Source organism: Schistocerca nitens, chromosome 9 (genome assembly GCF_023898315.1).
Source record: "Schistocerca nitens isolate TAMUIC-IGC-003100 chromosome 9, iqSchNite1.1, whole genome shotgun sequence".
NCBI lineage: Eukaryota > Metazoa > Arthropoda > Insecta > Orthoptera > Acrididae > Schistocerca > Schistocerca nitens.
This window is the reverse complement of record NC_064622.1, coordinates 488,313,719-488,333,794: the sequence shown is the minus strand read 5'-3', so window position 1 is coordinate 488,333,794 and position 20,076 is coordinate 488,313,719. Positions and strand designations below refer to the sequence as shown.

At 44.6% G+C, this 20,076-nt stretch overlaps 1 protein-coding gene across 2 annotated transcripts in view; it reads right to left on the bottom strand.

Annotated features, from left to right (window-relative positions):
• LOC126203526 (T-box transcription factor TBX18-like) overlaps positions 1–20,076 on the bottom strand; it is a 457,263-nt gene that overhangs the window by 132,401 nt on the left and 304,786 nt on the right. The window lies entirely within an intron of this gene.

The window sequence follows — 20,076 nt, the reverse complement described above, 5'->3', positions numbered from 1 at the left end:
CAGGTTCTCAACTGGCCTCCTACTAACCAACAAACAGCCATCACGGCGCGGAGGCAGCAGCAGCTTTCACAAGAACACACAAAAGACCTCCACCCTGCCCTCCAGTGAGCTCTCGTTTAACACCTCTGATGTTGCAAAGGCGATGGTTTGGAGGTAGTGGGATGCATGTTACATTGCGTCTGTCTCGGAGCTGTCCTTGAAGTAACCGATTTGTAACAGTTGGTTGTGTCACTCTGGTGCCAACTGGTGCCCAAATCGCTGCTGCGGACGCAGTACGATGCGCCAGAGCCACACGCAGAACACGTCTTCCCTCCCGGCAGTGCCACGTGGGGTCCGGAGCTAGATCTTCTTGCGACCATACATTCTGGTGTCCACCGCTGCCAGCAGCTGTGTACAGTGGCTGCATTCCTGCCCAGTCTTTCTGCAATATCGGACAAGAAACCTCCAGCCCTATTACAAGATCTCGTTCAAAGTGAGTGATGTGTTGATAATGGTGTCTTTGTCGTTTTCAAGGCTTTCTCCACTAACGTGAACTAAGCATTTACGATCTTCCAGCACGCTGGAGTAGCTTGGGTCAGCTATTACTGATCAACTGCCGCGCGGGATTAGCCGAGCGGTCAGAGGCGCTGCAGTCATGGACTGTGCGGCTGGTCCCGGCGGAGGTTCGAGTCCTCGATCGGGCATGGGTGTGTGTGTGTGTGTGTGTGTGTTTGTCCTTAGGATAATTTAGGTTATGTAGTGTGTAAGCTTAGGGACTGATGACCTTAGCAGTTAAGTCCCATAAGATTTCACACACATTTGAACATTACTGATCAACTCACTATGTCCTGTCTCAACGATAAATACGTTAACGACCGTTAAAGCGTGTATTTTAAAGCAAACCTCATTTGAATCTTCATAGTGGTGCTTCTAGCGCCACTCTTATGCGACTGGCGTGAAATCTGAATAGACATCATCTTTCAGATATAGAAAGACACCTGCCAAGTTTCGCTTATGTCGCAGAAGTCCTTCTCGCAATTTCGTTATTGTTTCCGTCGCTATAGTTTACTGATGATTAAGGTCCCTGTTATGTGTATCTGCTTTGTTTATCATCCTTATCGAAAAATTTGCGATGTTGTGCACCAACCCAACAGCTGTCCTATTAACAGTCCCTTGACGTACACCCAGAGTTTCTTTCGTGTCTGAAGATTTCTGTCCGTTAAGAATGATATGCTGTGTTCTGTTTGTTAGGAATACAGTGATACAGCAGGAGTAGTTTTCTGTACGCTCGTATTTTCATTATGCGGCAGTGCGGAACTAACGGATGATCAAAAACTCAGTATAAATTTGAAAACTGAATAAATCACGGAATAGTGTAGATAGAGAGGTACAAATTGACACACATGCTTGGAATGAGATGGGGTTTAATTAGAACCGCAAAAATACAAAAGCTCAAAAATGTCCGACAGATGGCGCTTCATCTGATGAGAATAGCAATAATTAGCATAACAAAGTAAGACAAAGCAAAGATTATGTTCTTTACAGGAAATGCTCAACATGTCCACCATCATTCCTCAACAATAGCTGTAGTCGACGAATAATGTTGTGAACAGCACTGTAAAGCATGTCCGGAGTTATGGTGAGGCATTGGCGTCGGATGTTGTCTTTCAGCATCCCTAGAGATGTCGGTCGATCACGATACACTTGCGACTTCAGGTAACCCCAAAGGCAATAATCGCACGGACTGAGGCCTGGGGACCTGGGAGGCCAAGCATGGCGAAAGTGGCGGCTGAGCACACGATCATCACCAAACGCCGCGCGCAAGAATCTTTCACGCGTCTAGCAATATGGGGTGGAGCGCTATCCTGCATAAACATCGTACGTTCCAGCAGGTGTTTATCAGCCATGCTGGCTATGATGCGATTCTGTAACACATCGGCGTACCTCTCACCCGTCACGGTAGCAGTTACAAAACCAGAGTCACGCATTTCCTCGGAGAAAAAAGGCCCGATAACGGTAGATGTGGTCCTAATAAAACCCTAAATCGCTCCAGGCAAATGCCGGGATGGCTCCTTTCAAAGGGCACGGCCGACTTCCTTCCCCGCCCTTCCCTAATCCGATGAGACCGATGACCTCGGTGTCTGGTCTCCTTCCCCAAAAGAAATCAAATCAGACCTAATAAAATCCCATGTCATTCCAAGCATGTGTGTCAATTTTTACCTCTCTATCTACATTATTCCGTGGTTTATTAAGTTTTCACATTTATTCTGACTTTTTGATGACCCGGTATATCTAACACGGAGGTCAAGCAACACGACATGAAACTGGGCTCGGGTGTCAGGATGTAGCCGACGAACAGAGCGAGCTATGTTTCACACGATATATGTTGATTCCTACAGAGAACATTTATATCGATAGCGATTTGCGCTTAGAAACAGGTTGTGCTCCTCATCGTAATGTGTTACTGCAGCGCTCTCGAGAGGCTGTTGTCAGCTGTGTCTGACTGGCAAATCACACGCTTTGTTTACGAAGAAGAGAGCGCATAAAATGGCTACGTTCACACTACTGAACGCGCATTTTTTCCTTTGTTCGTTGCCTAGTTATGTTGTTCTGCTTGTAGAATACATAAAAGAGACTTCAGTATCCTACAGAAAGAAATTTTGTGTCCACTCTATAAGGACACTAGCGATAAAAATTTACAATAGTCTTCCACATAAGATTAAAAAATTATTTCACCATTCTCACTTTTTAGTAAAGGTCTCAGGTCCTCCTTACTGTATCACTGCTTCAGTTGAGTAGCAGGATTTTCAATTGTGGAATATAGACGTTAAATAACGTAGAACAAAATATTCTAATGCACCTAATCCTACCTCTCTTGTTGGTAAAGCCAAAACAAAAATTTATTTACTGCAACATCACTGTTAAATTTTCTATACATCATGTAAGTTTGCTTGTGTGTGTATGTATCGTACATTAATACGTGTATATGTGTGTACACCCACACAGTATGTGTAAAGTGCGGAAATCATATAAAATTCTTTGAATGAGTAAATAAATAAGTACTGAACTGCGATCGAATCAGGCAGTGACTTAGAGAGCAATCCTGGAATTCGTTGGACGATATATCCTGTAGTGTCCACAAAACGAACAAACTCGCTCCTGACACAGGGCGCTATTATACAGGGAGCCCCAGGAGGAATGGTCAATATTATTAATAATAACGATTATTAGAAGCACAATTTTTAATAAACATGGCGTCTAAAGTGTATACGTTAAGAGCACAGAACATTCGTTCACCTTCGCTGCTGTGGAACACAATTGTACTACTGAACAAGTGCATTAAGGTATGTATTTTAGACGCCATGTTTAGCTGACATTTTGCATCGAATTGCCGGTCCTATCGTATCCATCAATACTGACCATTCCTCCTGGGACACCCTGTATACACATAGAATATTAGGGCCTACAGAAAGAAGTTCCATTGCTTAATAACAAAGCCCCACAATGTTTTAGAAACATGTAGGTGAATAAGACAATATTTGGCTACAGCTAGATGTGAACCAAGCGCTTAAGAGTTCTATCCACTGCCGGCCGCGGTGGTCTAGTGGTTCTAGGCGCTCAGTCCGGAGCCGCGCAACTGCTACGGTCGCAGGTTCGAATTCTGCCTCGGGCATGGATGTGTGTGATGTCCTTAGGTTAGTTAGGTTTAAGTAGTTCTAAGTTCTAGGGGACTGATGACCACAGATGTTAAGTCCCATAGTGCTCAGAGCCATTTGAACCACTACACTGCAGGCAATTTAACGTTGTTAGTGACCATGTGTTAGAACCTCATGCAGGGTTTAACCGCGTATATGTTATTCACTGACTATTTATTATAAAAAGTCGAAACAAGGACGGCGTGCTTTTCATGAAGCTTCAATGCGACATTGCCTTGATTGGTACACTTTCGTACTACGCGGGTTATAATACGACAACAATCAATTACGAAAATTCTTTATCCATCAATACAACGTTTTTCTTCATTTTGTTAAAACGATCATTTTATAAGCACAACAAAGGCAACACTTTTTCGAGAGATTCTTGCCATGCTGGTGCTTACAAGGGAACCTCCCCATCGCACCCCCGTCAGATTTAGTTATAAGTTGGCACAAAACCGAACACAGATCAATCGAGACAACAGGAAGAAGTTGCGTGGAACTATGAAAAAAATAAGCAAAATATACAAACTGAGTAGTCCATGTGCAAGATAGGCAACATCAAGGACAATCTGAACCCAGGAGCGTCGTGGTCCCGTGGTTAGCGTGAGGAGCTGCCGAACGAGAGGTGCTTAGTTCAAGTCTCCCCACGAGTGAAAACTTTAATTTCTCATTTTCAGACAATTATTATCTGTCCGTCCGACGCGAGGTAACTGCGCCGTAGTATGGGGACGTTGTACGAAAACGTTAAAAACATATGTTTTGACAGAGAACAGGGAAAACTGTGCGACTTTGAAACTGTTGCATTCATTTGTTGCAGTTTATGTGACAAACTCTTATGTCTTCATCACTTTTTTGGGAGTGATTATCACATCCACAAGAAAACCCAAATCGGGCAAGGTAGAAGAATATTTTTACCCATTCGCCAAGTGTACAAGTTAGGTGGGTCGACAACATATTCATGTCATGTGACGCACATGCCGTCACCATTGTCGTATAGAATATAGCAGACGTGTTTTCCTGTGGAGGAATCGGGTGACCTATGACCTGGCGATCAGATGTTTTCGGTTCCCATTGGAGAGGCACGTCCTTTCGTCTACTAATCGCACGGTTTTGCGGTGCGGTCGCAAAACACAGACACTAAATTTATTACAGTGGTCAGAGACGTCAATGAACGAACGGACAGATCATAACTTTGCGAAAATAAAGAAAGAAAACTTTTCACTCGAGGAAAGACTTGAACCAAGGACCTCTCGTTCCGCAGCTCCCGACGCTAACCACGGGACCACGGCGCTCCTGAGCTCACGTTATCCTTGAAGTTGCATATCTTGCACATGGACTACTCAGTTTGTATATTTTACTTATTTTTTTCATAGTTCCACACAACTTCTTCCTTATTTCTCGATTGATCTGTGTTCAGTTTTTCAAGGCCTATCCACTGGGCCAACTTATAACTAAATCTGAGGGGGGTGCGATGGGGAGGTTCCCTTGTTAGAAACAGCACATATTCATAGGACGTAAGTTATAAAACCCAACATATATAAGAGATTCAGCTATGAACTACCAAATAGAATATGGCGTCTCCAACGTTCTGCTTCTGGCTTAGAAAGCGACACTGCATGCGACTGGCCATGTTTCTCTGCACGAGGTGAAAATCTGACTTGTCTGTTTCAGCGTTTCGCGTTTCGGAATGTTGTGGGACGTAGAATTGTACGTTTTGTCGCTATGAAACGCGACAAACTGCTCCTCCACGATCGCTTTCTCGTCGCGTGTCGGGCCGGATCAGCTCGCGGACACTTCCTACAGTGCTTGCTGTGCTCGGAAACTGCTGGAGCGGCAGGCTGCTGGATGCCGGGGCGCAGCTACCCCGCGCTGAGAGATGCGGGGGCGGCGATTGCGGCGCGCCGTGGCGCTAATGGGCCGGAACCGGCGCTTTCCCGGAAACGCGCCCACTGGTCCAGTCCAGTCCAGCACGGCACGGCGCGGCGCGCTGCTGGAGCCCGGCCGTGCCGACACTGCCAGTCTCGCTTACCCAGACTGACTACATGCTATCCTGCACACTGATCAACCAGAACATTATGACCACCTACCCTATAGCCGATATGTCCACCTTTGGCACGGATAACAGCGGGGACGCGTCTTGGTATAGAAGCAATTATAGGTCACTGCAGAAAGTTGGCACCGTACCTGCACCTAAAAGTCACCTAATTCCCCTAAATTCCGGGACGGGGTCCGATGGGCTCTGACGCCATGTTCAATCACATCCCAGATGTGTTCGATCGGGTTCGGATCTGGCGAGCTGGTGGGCCAGCACATCACCACTGTGGTCCTCGAACCACTCCATCACAGTCCTGGCCTTGTAACGCGACGCATTATCTTCTTGGAAAATGCCGCTGCCGTCAGGAAACATGACGGCTATGAAGGGGTGTACGTGGTCTGCAGCCTGTGTACGATACTCCTTGGCCTCATGGTGCCTTGCATGAGCTCCACTGGACCCATGAATGCCCACATCAATGCTCTCCAGAGCGTAATGGACCCACCGCCAGTTTGAATCCGACCCGCCGTACAGGCGTCAAGGAGCTGTTACCCTGGAAGGCGACGTATTCGCGCCATCCCATCCACATGATGAAGGTATCGTAATTCATCAGAACATGCAACGCTCGACCATAGTGCTAACGTCCAAGGCTAACATCACGTGACCGTATCACTCATAGTTGCCACGATCGTGGTGTTAACATTGGCATATGCATCGGTCGTCGGTTGCGGAGGCCCATCTACAGGAGTTTTCGGTGCACTGTGCGTTCAGACACACTTTGGCTCTGCACCAAAGTCTGATGTTAGTTCCACCACATTTCACCGCCTGCCCTGTTTAACCAGTCTGTCCGACCTACATCTGAGATCACAATGAGGTGCGGCCGCCCAACCCCACGACGTCTGGACGTTGTCTCACTTTGGTTTCGGGACGTGTTGAAGACATCCATCAGAGCACTCGTTGACGTCCGACAAATCGTGCAGTTTCGAAATGCTCGAGCCGAGCCTCCGGGACATAACAGTCTGCCCTCGGTAAAACTGACACAGATCTCATACCTTCTCCATCCTACACATGGACAGCAGGCTCCCTGATACTACATGCACCGTGCATGTGTCTGACTAGAGTGATTCACGGACGGCTTTATATCGATAGTAGCTCCGTGATGATGATATTCTGTATCGATCATACCATGTTTTGAACTTTGCTTTGACGGTTTATTACACCACAGGCGTTTTACTTTGCAGTGCACAATTATCTCAGTACTTCGTGTTGTGAGTTCGACGTTGCACGGAGGTCCCAACAGCGGCACACGCTGTGGCCCATTCCTCTTGTTGTGTTAGGTGAAGTATCGGTTTCAATCAAAGTGGATTAGACCAGTACCTCTGCATCCCATCTATATCTCTACACAATGGAAGTCCCACGTACAAAACAGCTTCAAAAGTTTGATTACAAATTAAGTTGTAACTCAGAGATGTAGACGAGGAGTGGTGAAGCCACGACTGCAACCATGTCGAGTCTTCTGACAAACAGAGAGTTGTCGCAGTTTCGTATTGCTTGTAAAATTACGAATCAAATGACAGCAACCACAGGTTGATCGAGCTATTAATGCAAAATAGTATAAAATTAATTAATTAATGGCCCAGCGGTTCTAGGCGCTTCAGTCTGGAACAGCGCAACCGCTACGGTCGCAGGTTCGAATCCTGCTTCGGGCAATGATGTGTAATGTCCTTAGGTTAGTTAGGTTTAAGTAGTTCTAAGTCTAGGGGACTGATGACCTCAAATGTTAAGTCCCATAGTGCTCAGAGCCATCTGAACCATTTAATCAATGAATAAATGGTATTAAATCAATTTTCCCCAACAATCTGACGAACAATGGCCAGCCTGAATAAGGAACTATGGGCTTCTGGGGCCGGAGAAATTTTCAGGAGGACAGATTTTTGTTAATTATAGGCACGTTGGCGAAATTCTGCTGAGATTGCGAGACGTTAGTTGAAAGTTTCAAGCCACATCTACTGGTGCCACCTCAGTCTCCCCAACTCCTGAACGGGGAGGCTGAACCGTCACCGGCCGGAACAGATTCTAGCCGCCACCGCCTGTTATTTTCTTTGGCTTTCGGTACGTGCCTACACAACCATCTCAACAGTGGAAAGACGATACTACAGTGTCCTTAGTCAATTCAGAATATTCTTTAGGGTCACGCCGTACGCTGCTACGAAGTTACCTAGGCTTAGTCATGTGACGCCATGGAGGTGATGACGATAAGAAGATGAGGGGAAGTTGAGACCCAGTGTGCGACCGGAGAAAATCACCGACCCGTCCGGGAATCGAGCCCCGGGAACCGCCTGATAGGGTGGATGCGGGAACGTGAACGTCTTTCTACCGGGGGACGCCTACTCTCGACGTGCAACCGAACTGGCGGAAGTGTGGACACCCACTCTCAGCGGCCTCTTTCGTTCCAATTCCAGGATGAAGCCACTTCGTGAATAGCAACAGAGCGACGGACATTGCGACTCTTTCCATACTGTCCGCAGCTAGTGGTCTCGCGGTCGCGTTCTTGCTTCCCGAGCACGGAGTCCCGGGTCCGATTTTCACCTGCCTCGAGATGACTGGGTGTTTGTGTTGTCCCCATCATTTCATCATCTTTCATGAAAGTGGCGGGATTGGTCTAAGCAGAGGTTGGGAGTTTGTACGGGCGCTGACAACCGCGCAGTTGAGCGCCCCACAAACCAAACATCATCACTATCTTTCCATAATGACTCAAATTAGTCTCTGGGCTTTCAGTGAGATCTCGTTTCTGTTGATCATTTCTCTTTTGAATGCATTCTCCAACAGAAAGAGGTTCCTACTCAATAGTCTGAAGATGACCACAGTAGTGGTCGAAAGCGGTCACCTTGTTAAATAAATCGTGATCAAGACTGTTTTTAATAGTAATTATTTCTCTTTTGATTAAAATTCTCAAGTTTCTTTGTGATTTTCTGTTAGGACACTCTCTCTGAGAGGTTGTTCATGTCTCGTCCCTATGTTCAGCGATATTTATTGTTTTGTCTTGACCTACAGCGAGACATTTGCGTGATAAGTTATTTCATTAATTTTGAGTGGATCCATCTTTTTAATGGCAGGTTTACAAGCCACCTCTCATTTCCATGTCTTATTTTAATGAATACACGGTGGCCAGAAACAGTCTGAGAAGTTTGTAAGGGCCTTTCAGGGTAGAATGTGCTAAGAAATAATCAGGCCGTGGCGTGCAAAAATTCAGGTTTCTTTCTGATTTTCTGCTAGGGAACTCATCTCTGAGAGGTTGTTCATGTTTCGTCCCTGTGTTCAGCGATATTTATTGTTTTGCCTTGACCTACAGCAAGACATTTTCGTAATAAGTTATTTCTTAATTCTGAGTGGATCCATCTTTTTAATGGCAGGTTTACAAGCCACCTCTCATTTTCGTGTCTTATTTCAATGAATACACCGTGGCCAGAAACTGACTGAGGAGGTTCTAAGGGCCTTTCAGGGTAGAATGTGTTAAGAAATAATCAGGCTGTTGCGTGCAAAACTTCGGGCGATCCGCCAGAGACTGTGCCGCAAACGTATTCTTCGTTTGGTTTCCTAAAACCGAACAAGAGAGAGATGCAAAAATCGGATATGGGACTATAGTAAGGACCGATCCCGACCCAAAGGATTAGCAGTCTCGTCCGCCATTATCTACTTTATGACAAAAACAAATACTAACTGTATATGGCGGACCTCCTGAGCATGCACGTGCAACAACCTTATTGCCTAACCTGAATGGTAATTAACTCGGAGACGGCTCAGCGTGTCGCATTTTTTTTTGTTATCAATTGTTTCTCATCGCAGTCTACGCTACAACAGCTTTAGAAGCTTTTCAGGCTATTTCTGACCAACCTGTATATCTAATTTATATCGAAATCTGTCACTCTAGTGGTCTGTGCCATTCCCTTGTTGCCCAAAAGCGGCAAGCTATTGTACATAGCTATCGAAACCTCTGCTAGATGTGAAGAAATCCGATACCACCAAGTTTACGCGAACAGCCGATTGGCAGGTGCGGTTAATGCACCAACTAATAGGGAATCAGCGGCAGGCAGTTCACACACGTCTTTCCCAATCACGTCGCGTCCTATAAAGCGCAACAGCTACATGTTATTCTGTGAAATATTTAACGTTAAGCATTTAAAACCTTTATGGCTGAAGATACAAAACGCAGGGTGGAGCACGGTAAATTGCTTCTTTGCGAATGAAATAAAAAAATAATGAACGCTTAGCAACTTACGTTTTTATTTGTCTCGTGTTGGACAGAAATGGAAGTTTCAAATTACATGGTTTAAACAGTATAATTGGCAAATGTCTACCTTCACAATCCACACACTGCCGCAGTCGTTTTCTGACATTCTCATGCACTCTTTCAGGCACGTCTTTTAGTATTCTTGCACTTTCAACCTCAATGTCGTTCCGTAGATCTTCCAGGGTGTTGGGACAGTTGCAATACACGTTTGACTTCAGGTAACCCCAAAGAAAAAATCGCAGTGGGGCGAAGTCCGGTGATTGTGCGGGCCAGTTGACATCCCCCATCTGAGAGATACGCCTCCTAGGAAACCTTTGCCTCAAAAAAATCATGGTAATGCCCCTGTGTGTGCAGTGGCACAGTCATGTTGAAACCAGGTATCCTGTAATTGCATTGCCTCGACAGCCAGCTAGAAAATTACAGCATAGTTAAGTAACGATCCGAATTCACAGTTACAGCACTACGGTATTCCTGGAAAAAGTAAGAGCGAATGATGCCCATGCGGTCTGAGTGCAGGGGTTCAAATGGTTCAAATGGCTCTGAGCACTATGGGACTCAACTTCTGAGGTCATTAGTCCCCTAGAACTTAGAACTAGTTAAACCTAACTAACCTAAGGACATCACAAACATCCATGCCCGAGGCAGGATTCGAACCTGCGACCGTAGCGGTCTTGCGGTTCCAGACTGCAGCGCCTTTAACCGCACGGCCACTTCGGCCGGCTATGAGTGCAGGGGTCTCTGGTGAATTTGCCTGGAGTTTGTATTCCTCCAGTACCGCATATTCTGTTTACACACCTACTGAGGTCAAAATGTGCCTCATCAGAAAAGAACACATATTCATCATTTTGATTTGCAGCTCCTTGTGTTGGCCGTGTTAGCAGTTAAAATTGTTGGGCGTGAGGTCCGCCAGATATGCAAAACACGGTTCTTCTTCAGTACCCAAACATGTTTTGGCACCACTGTGCCATCATCAGTGGGTTTTCGTTTTTATTTATTCTGTAATGTGAACATTTTTGTTAAATGATTATAAAATTATGTGAGTCTTTAGTTCAAACAATAAACCTTTACATTTGGTGTGCATGAATTTTTCTGGATCACTTGTGTGTTAATTACTACAGGTAGCTTGTCATCTGCAACCAAACGATGTTGATGAGAAAGTTATTTGCAGAGAGTAAACCTATATTCTAGATTGTTATTTAGTTTGTCGCGATGTTTTCGCTCCTATATTCGTTTTTACTTACGTTTTCGTGTGGAAGGCACTTCCGTTCTCCGCCTCATGGTGAGGTGTTGTTACGAACACGTAACTATAAGAAGTATTTTCCACAAATAATGTAGTAAAACACTTTTCAGTTCAGCAAAACACAGTGTGATTGTGGTTTGTTGTGTGTCCCAGCCCAGTCAGTGTTCACCAGAGAGTTTGGCGCCACATTGGAATTTTCTTTGCATTTTATCTTTGTGTGTGTGTGTGTGTGTGTGTGTGTGTGTGTGTGTGTGCGTATGTGTGTGTGTGTGTTTTCTGTGCGCTTCTTAGGTGTGCATGTTGTTTTTTATATGGTATTCCTCTTGTGTGTAAAGGGTGCGTCTTTGCAGATGCCGGCCGGAGTGGCCGTACGGTTCTAGGCGCTACAGTCTGGAACCGAGAGACCGCTACGGTCGCAGGTTCGAGTCCTGCCTCGGGCATGGATGTGTGTGATGTCCTTAGTTTAGTTAGGTTTAATTAGTTCTAAGTTCTAGGCGACTGATGACTTCAGAAGTTAAGTCGCATAGTGCTCAGAGCCATTTGAACCATTTCTTTGCAGATGTTAGTGTATATATTTTCGTTTGTGTGTGTGTGTGTGTCTGTGTGTCTGTGTGTGTGTGTGTGTGTGTGTGTGTGTGTGTGTGTGTATGTGTAGACTTCATCTGTTTGTGCTGTTTTTATTTGTAAAGTCCTTTAAGGTGTTTTAATTTGTAAAGTTCCTTTAGTGTGTTCGTTGAAGGCCTGTTTTCCTTCTGCTATTGCTTTCTGTATATGGAAGTCTTCATCAATTATCAGTTTTCTGTATAGGCTGTGGCTGGATTTTAGTATTCTTAAGTCTGTTTCTGTTGTGGTTAGGTGGTGATTATGGGCTACAAGGTGGCCAGCAAATGTGCTATGGGAGCTGTTGCTTTTTAAAGCTCTGAGATGTTCTGACTATCTGGTTTTGAAATTTCTGCATGTTTGTCCTATGTACACTGACTGGCAAGTGTTGCATGTGAGTTCATATATTTTCCTGATCTGTTAATTTTATCCATGGGTCTTTCTTGTGTTCTGATCTTTTTCTGTGTTGTGTTCTCCATCCTGTATCCTATTTAAGGTCCCTGTTTCTTTAATATGTTGCCTATTCTGTGAACAATCTTGTTATTGTAGGTGAGTGTGTGCCATTTCGTTTTGTAAGTGTGTGTTGTTGCTCTGTTGTGTCTTGTGTGAAGTCATTGTTTGTGTTTTGTGTTGTTCTGTGCTGGGTGAGGATTTGTGTGTGTGGTATGTTCATTTTTGTACTGTTTTTTTTATTTAACTTGTCTACCATATGGGTAGTATAACCATTTTCTACTACTATTTGTTTTATTGTGTTTAGTTCTTGTGTGTAGTTCTGTTTGTTCACGGGTGTTGTGCTTAATCTGTGGAGCATGAATCTGAAGTTTGCTTGCTTATGTGTCAATGGGTGGTTTGATAGGTTATGAAAGGTGGTGCTTGTGGTTGTCGGTTTCCTGAATATTGTGAAGTTGTATGTGTTGTTTGTTTTATGTATGGTGGGATCTAGAAAATGTAGTATGTCGTTAGTATCTGTTTCTAGTGTGAAGTTAATTTTTGGGTGTAAGTTGGTGATTTCATTGTGTAGCTATCCTATGTGTGAATGTGGTTCATCAATCTGGCATATTATGTCATCAACATGACGGTACCAGTATATAACTTTGTAGTTTTTTGGTTTTATTATGTGTCTGAAGATCATGTTCTCCAGGTTGTCCATGAACATGTTAGCTAGGAGGCCACTGATTGGTGATGCCGTTGGCAGTCTTTCATGTTGAGAATAAAATACTTTGTTGAATTCAAAATAATTTTGTGATGTTATGGTCTTGTGTATGGTTGTTATTTCATTGATGTGTGTGTCTGGTGTGTTTCTTTGTTGTTTTAATCTTTGTATGATGACGTTGATTACTTCATTTATTGGAATACAAGTGTTCATTAATGTGTCGTCGAATGATATGAGGGTTGCTGTGTCCGGTATGTGTATGTTATTGATTTGTCGATTAACTCCTGTGTTTTCCGTATTGTTATGAAAAGTGTACAGTTTTTTCAGTAGTATGTGCGTTTGTTGGTGGTAGGATGGAGCATTTCCGAAGTTCGTGACGGGCCATAATGGGATATTATCCCTGTGAACCTTTGGTAGGTAATTTAGGGTGGGTGCTTATGGATTTTTCTGTGTCATCCTCTTTAACTGGCCTTTTAAGAATGTATTATTGATGTTTTTCAGTGTCTGTTGAATGTTTTTCTGGTATCTTGCTGTTGGGCCACTGATCATTTTTGTGATGTTGATGTCTCTGAGAAAATCTAGTGTTTTCTCTATGTATTCTTTTTCATACATAATTACAGTAATATTCCCTTTGTTTGCTCTTGTTACTTTGGCATTATTCTGTTTTAATTTTTGTTTTAGTTTGCTGGCTGTGATGTCCTCTGATGTTTTGTGATTAGAAATGGTTCAAATAGCCCTGAGCACTATGGGATTTAACATCTGATGTCATCAGTCCCCTAGAACTTAGAACTACTTAAACCTAACTAACATAAGCACATCACACACATCCATGGCCGAGGCAGGATTCGAACCTGCGACCTTATCGGTCGCGCGGTTCCAGACTGTAGCGCCTAGAACCGCTCGGCCAATCCGGCCGGCCGATTAGAAATAATTGTGGATTTGTGTGTTCTGATAATCTGTGCTATTTCTGCAGCTACTAACTCTCTTGTCAAGTTTGTATTAAAATTTGGTGTGCTCAGTCTTTTTTGTTCCTTTATAATGTGTTCTGATTCCGTTATGTTTTCTATTGTTTTGTGTGATATGTTTGTGTTAATGTCGTGTTTTGGTCCTTTTTCTATTAGGCTCTTTTCTTGTTTGGTAAGATTTACGTCAGTTAGGTTAATGATACTGTCATGGAACTTATATTGATGGTTGAGATTTTTTTAGCGGGTGTGTTTGTGCTGTTGATTATTCTGTTGAGTTTTTTGTTTTGTTTCTTTCGTTTTTCTTGCATTACTTTCTGAATATATGTCTCTTCTCTCTCTGCTATTTCCTCAAAGTGAACTGGTATTGTAAATTTGTAGGCCAAATCTAAATGTGTTTGGTAAAGTTCAGTGTTGAGCGACTGCTTTTTAGCATATAATTATCTAATTTCCTGATTTAGCTACAAAATCTCCACTTTCTTTTTCACTTTCTTTGGTGCAACTAAGAAGCGCACAGAAAACACATAAATACACACACACAAAGACAAAATGCAAACAAAATTCAAATTTGGTGCCAAACTCTCTGATGAACATTGACTGGGCTGGGACACACAACAAACCACAATCACACTGTGTTTTGCTGAACTGAAAAGTGTTTTACATCGCTATCTGTGGAAAATACTTGTTATAGTTACGTGTGCATCACAACACCTCACCATGATGCGGAGAATGGAAGTGCTTGCCACACGAAAACATAAGTAAAAACGAATATAGGCGCGAAAACATCGCGACAGTGTAAATTACATTCCCAGCTAAAAACTTTCTCATGAACATCGTTTGGTTGCAGATGACAACTTACGTGTAGCAATTAACACACAAGTGATTCAGAAAATTCGTGCAGACCAAATGATACTTGCGAAATGTCCGATGTTCAAAGTAAAGATTCCGATTCCTAACTAGGAAATGAGCAAGTAAGTTAAAAATGTAAAGCTCAAATCTACTGTTTGACTCCAGTGTAATACGTTTTTCATCAACTACACACTCGCTTGTGTACCACATCAATTTATCTAAAAGTTCGTGGACAACTGCAAAAGAATGAAACGAACACGTAAAATTGTAGAAGGTGCATCGAAGACGTGAAATTGTCTGCAGGACTCAGAGAGTACTTTGAGCAGTTCTACAAAACGCGTCCAGCATTTGAGTCTTTATCAAGTAGGTATGACAGAAGATCAGGTACGAATTCATAGAGCTGCCACTACGTTGTTATCGAGAAATGGTTGGGTTGGGTTGTTTGGGGGAAGAGACCAAACAGCGAGGTCATCGGTCTCATCGGATTAGGGAAGGATGGGGAAGGAAGCCGGCCGTGCCCTTTCCGAGGAACCATCCCAGCATTTGCCTGGAGCGATTTAGGGAAATCACGGAAAACCTAAATCAGGATGGCCGGACGCGGGATTGAACCGTCGTCCTCCCGAATGCGAGTCCAGTGTGCTACCACTGCGCTACCTCGCTCGGTCGAGAAATGGTGTCTATTCTATTGCCAGCATCGTCTACCTCGCGCAGGGACAATGAGGGTTAGAGTGCATACTGAAGCACAATCATTTCTCCCTCAGTCAGCACACCATTCGCCAGAGGTCAGCGCTGTAGTCTAATATACTGATGAAATACAACAATATGAGCATCTGCAAATTAGCAGGTTGTTTCACCTTCGGAACATGATTCAGTAGCGATATTGCACAGCACAGATCCGATAGCCCTTAGCAGGTTTCCGGTAGTATGTAGCACAGCTTGTCTACGCAGGGTCACGCAATATCCATAAATTAGGCGCCGGTCATTTCTGGGCGCGGAGCTGGTGCCTGTAGCGTCCCAGATTAATTGGATATTCGACAAATGTGAGCCCGATTGGATGTTCACTGTTGCATTCCTCAGACTATATAGTAGCTCGATTCTGGCTTTGTGACACTGACAGTTATCCTGAAACTTCCTGGCAGATTAAAACTGTGTGCCCGACCGAGACTCGAACTCGGGACCTTTGCCTTTCGCGGGCAAGTGCTCTACCATCTGAGCTACCGAAGCACGACTCACGCCCGGTACTCACAGCTTTACTTCTGCCAGTATCTCGTCTCCTACCTTCCAAACTTTACAGAAGCTCTCCTGCGAACCTTGCAGAACTAGCACTCCTGAAAGAAAGGATATAGCGGAGACATGGCTTAGCCACAGCCTGGGGGATGTTTCCAGAATGAGATTTTCACTCTGCAGCGGAGTGTGCGCTGATATGAAACTTCCTGGCAGATTAAAACTGTGTGCCCGACCGAGACTCGAACTCGGGACCTTTGCCTTTCGCGGGCAAGTGCTCTACCATCTGAGCTACCGAAGCACGACTCACGCCCGGTACTCACAGCTTTACTTCTGCCAGTATCTCGTCTCCTACCTTCCAAACTTTACAGAAGCTCTCCTGCGAACCTTGCAGAACTAGCACTCCTGAAAGAAAGGATATAGCGGAGACATGGCTTAGCCACAGCCTGGGGGATGTTTCCAGAATGAGATTTTCACTCTGCAGCGGAGTGTGCGCTGATATGAAACTTCCTGGCAGATTAAAACTGTGTGCCCGACCGAGACTCGAACTCGGTCGGGCATACAGTTTTAATCTGCCAGGAAGTTTCATATCAGCGCACACTCCGCTGCAGAGTGAAAATCTCATTCTGGACAGTTATCCTGTTGGAACCTGTCATCGCCATCGGGAAACACATCAAGAATGAAAGGGTGCTGGTGGTCCCAAACAGTGTTCGCGAACTCCACAACTCTCTTGGTGTCTTCGATTACCACCACAGGTCTAATGAAGCCAAGATGCAGGTCCCTGATAACGTAATACTGCAGCCACAGGCCTGCCCCCGGTGCATGTTTCGAGCCGCCGTTTGCGTGGGCGACTACCTATCCAGACACCACCATCGCTCCTATTAACAAGAGACGTGATTCACCCAACCAATGGACACGTTTCCACTTATCGGTAGTCCAGCCTAGATGATACCGCGAACACTGCAGTGTACTTCCAGTACCTTGTCACCTACGCTTACTTTCACCGTACTTCAGTCTATCTCCATAAATGATCACGACAGCAGCACACTGACACCCACTGATCTGTATAAAAGTGTTCAAATGCTATATTTTGCTCCAGAACTGAGTATGAGGAACAACCACAAACGTGTGGACGGCTGCCCGACAACATAGCTGATCAAATATTTCCGTGACTTAAACCGACGTATCGCACCATCTTACATATTGTTCCTGGTCTTCGACAAGCAAAAGGAATTCAAACGAAGTAGCTGTCTTGCGACGATACTCAAGATAAGTGTCGATCCCCTTTAGGTTTTCTGTAGTTTCCGCAAATCCTTTAAAAAGGACGCGGCCTGTTTAGTTGCCATTCCCCGTCCCCCGTCCCACTGCTACCTCACGGTCCTACAATAAAGTCAACAGGACCATACCAGCACTTCTCTCAGTTCGCTCCTTCTTGGGTTTAGGAGATGAAGAGTGTCTTCAGTCCACTCAAGCCCACTTTTGCTTAGGCTCATGAAAATTCACCCAGCGTCCATCTCCCGTTACAATATCGTCGTACCCCTTCAGCTCACGGGCCACATTCATGCGCCTTTCTTTCATTTCTGATGTAGCACGCATTTTCGTGAACATCTGTACGTCATGAGCAATATGGTGGGCTGATCTGACGCTAATGTCGATCGTTGCTGCAATGTTTCCCGGTCTCAGCTCTCGCGATGTTGTTCTCCGTGACTGCACACACAGAGCTTCCTGGGCGTGGCGAGTCTTCATCACTTGTTACACCCAGTTTGAACTCACCTGCTCACTCGTATATTAATTGTTTTCGACTCAAACTTTCATCATATCGCACTGTCGGCCGACGGCGATATTCGATCGGTTTCAACGCCTCAGCTAACAGAAATCTAACGACATGCAGCTACTGCAGGTTGGTACAAACCTGCTTGGGTGCCGCCATTAACCCGTCCGCGAGGTCGGCGTGCGAGGTTGGTTGGTTTCGTTGCTGGCTGGCTGGATGATTAAAGGGACCAAACTACTAGGTCATCAGACCCTTTTCCCTCCAACAGGCATGTCCACATGACTGCAGAACGGAGATAGCCTACCGCCCAAAATCCAGGGAAAGAAAGCCCCAAGGCCTATAGAAGATCAACGGAGGCGCGATAAGGAAAAAAAGTAGAAGAAAGGGAGAAAGAGGAAGGAGGGTAGGGTAGGTGTACAATCTAGAGAGCATAGTGCATTGAGAGGACATACATCCCCAGCCTCTGCACTTACCAGAGGTATGCCAGAGATCGCCTAGGAAAGACTAGCAGCACGGACAGAGTAAGAGAAGCACAGAGAGACAAGAGGAGCAAGTCTGACAGATCACGCGAGAGGAGGGGTGGGGGGTGAAGAGTAAAAGAGCAGGTAGGGCGAGAGCCGGGCTGGACCACCAAGTCCAGACTGTCGCAGCCAGACCCTCTGCCCACGGGAGGCAATAGTGTGTTGCTTTAGCCCTTCAATGGCCCGATAAGGTTAAGCGGCCCTCCATTAAAGAGAATGACAACAGCCCCCTTCATGAATGAAACGTAAAACTGTCAGCTACTGAGGAATCGTGTCCTAACACGAGGGGTAGCGAGTCAGGGAGATTAAGAATGCGCTGCAGGACGGCTAGGTTGGGACAGTCCAGCAGAATGCGGAGCACAAACGGGAACGACAGCGGCAGTGGGGTGGATCCTTGCGACGGAGGAGATGACCATGAGTGAGTGAAGTATGGCCAGTGCGAAGGCATGCCAGGCCCATTTATTTTTTAATTTTTTTTTATTTACTCATCAAGTTCCGTAGGTCCAAATTGAGGAGCAAATCTCCAAGGTCATGGAACGTGTCAGTACATGAACTTACAACATAAAAGTAATAACAGATAAAAATAAATGTTCATGACCCTTAGAAAAGTCAGTCCATAAGTTTAAGTAAACGCTATCAGCAATACAATAAAAATCAGCTTAATTTTTCAAGGAACTCCGCGACAGAATAGAAGGAGTGACCCATGAAAAAACTCTTCATTTTCGTTTTGAAAGCGCGTGAATTATTGCTAAGCTGCAGCAGTATACTGCACACCTTTTTGCACAAGAGTTAAGGAAGTCCAATCCAAATGCAGGTTTGATTTCTGCCGAGTATTAACCGAGTGAAAGCTGCTTCTTCTTGGGAATAAACTTATATTGGTAACAAGAAACGACAATAAGGTATATACGTATTGAGAGGCAAATGTCAAAATACCCAGACTCGTGAACAGAGATCGACAAGAAGTTCGTGAACTAACACCACGTATTGCCGGAACCGCCAGTTTCTGAGCCAAAAATACCCTTCTAAAATGAGAAGAGTTACCCCAAAATATAATACCTACGACAATAGCGAATGAAAATAAGCTAAGTAGATTAATTTTCGTGTCGAACACTCACTCACTTCTGATACCGTTCGAATAGTAAAAATTGCAGTATTAAGTCGTTGAACAAGATCCTGAACGTGGGCTTTCCACGACAGCTTACTATCTATCTGAACACCTAGAAATTTGAGCTGTTCAGTTTCACTGATCATATGCCCATTCTGTGAAATTAAATCGTCAAGTTTTGTTGAATTGTGTGTTAGAAACTGTAAAAATTGAGTTTTACTGTGATTTAGCGTTAGTTTATTTTCTACAAGCCATGAACTGAGGTCATGTACTGCACTATTTGAAACCGAGCCAGTGTTGCACACAACATCGTTTACTACCAAGCTAGTGTCATCAGCAAACGGAAAAATTTTAGAGTTACCCGTAATACTAGAGGGCATATCATTTATATAAATAATGAACAGGAGTGGCCCCAACTCTGATCCCTGGGGTACCCCCCACTTGACAGTACCCCACTCAGATTCCACATCACAGCCGTCATCAACATTGTGATCCTTTTGCTGCCTATTCCTAAAGTAAGAGGTGAACCAACTGTGAGCTACTCCCCGTATTCCGTAATGGTCCATCTGACAATAGTTCTAGAACACCATAAAAAAATAACAAAGCACAGACTTTGACTTAGTTCTGATTTTTAGAATTTTTCAGTTTTTT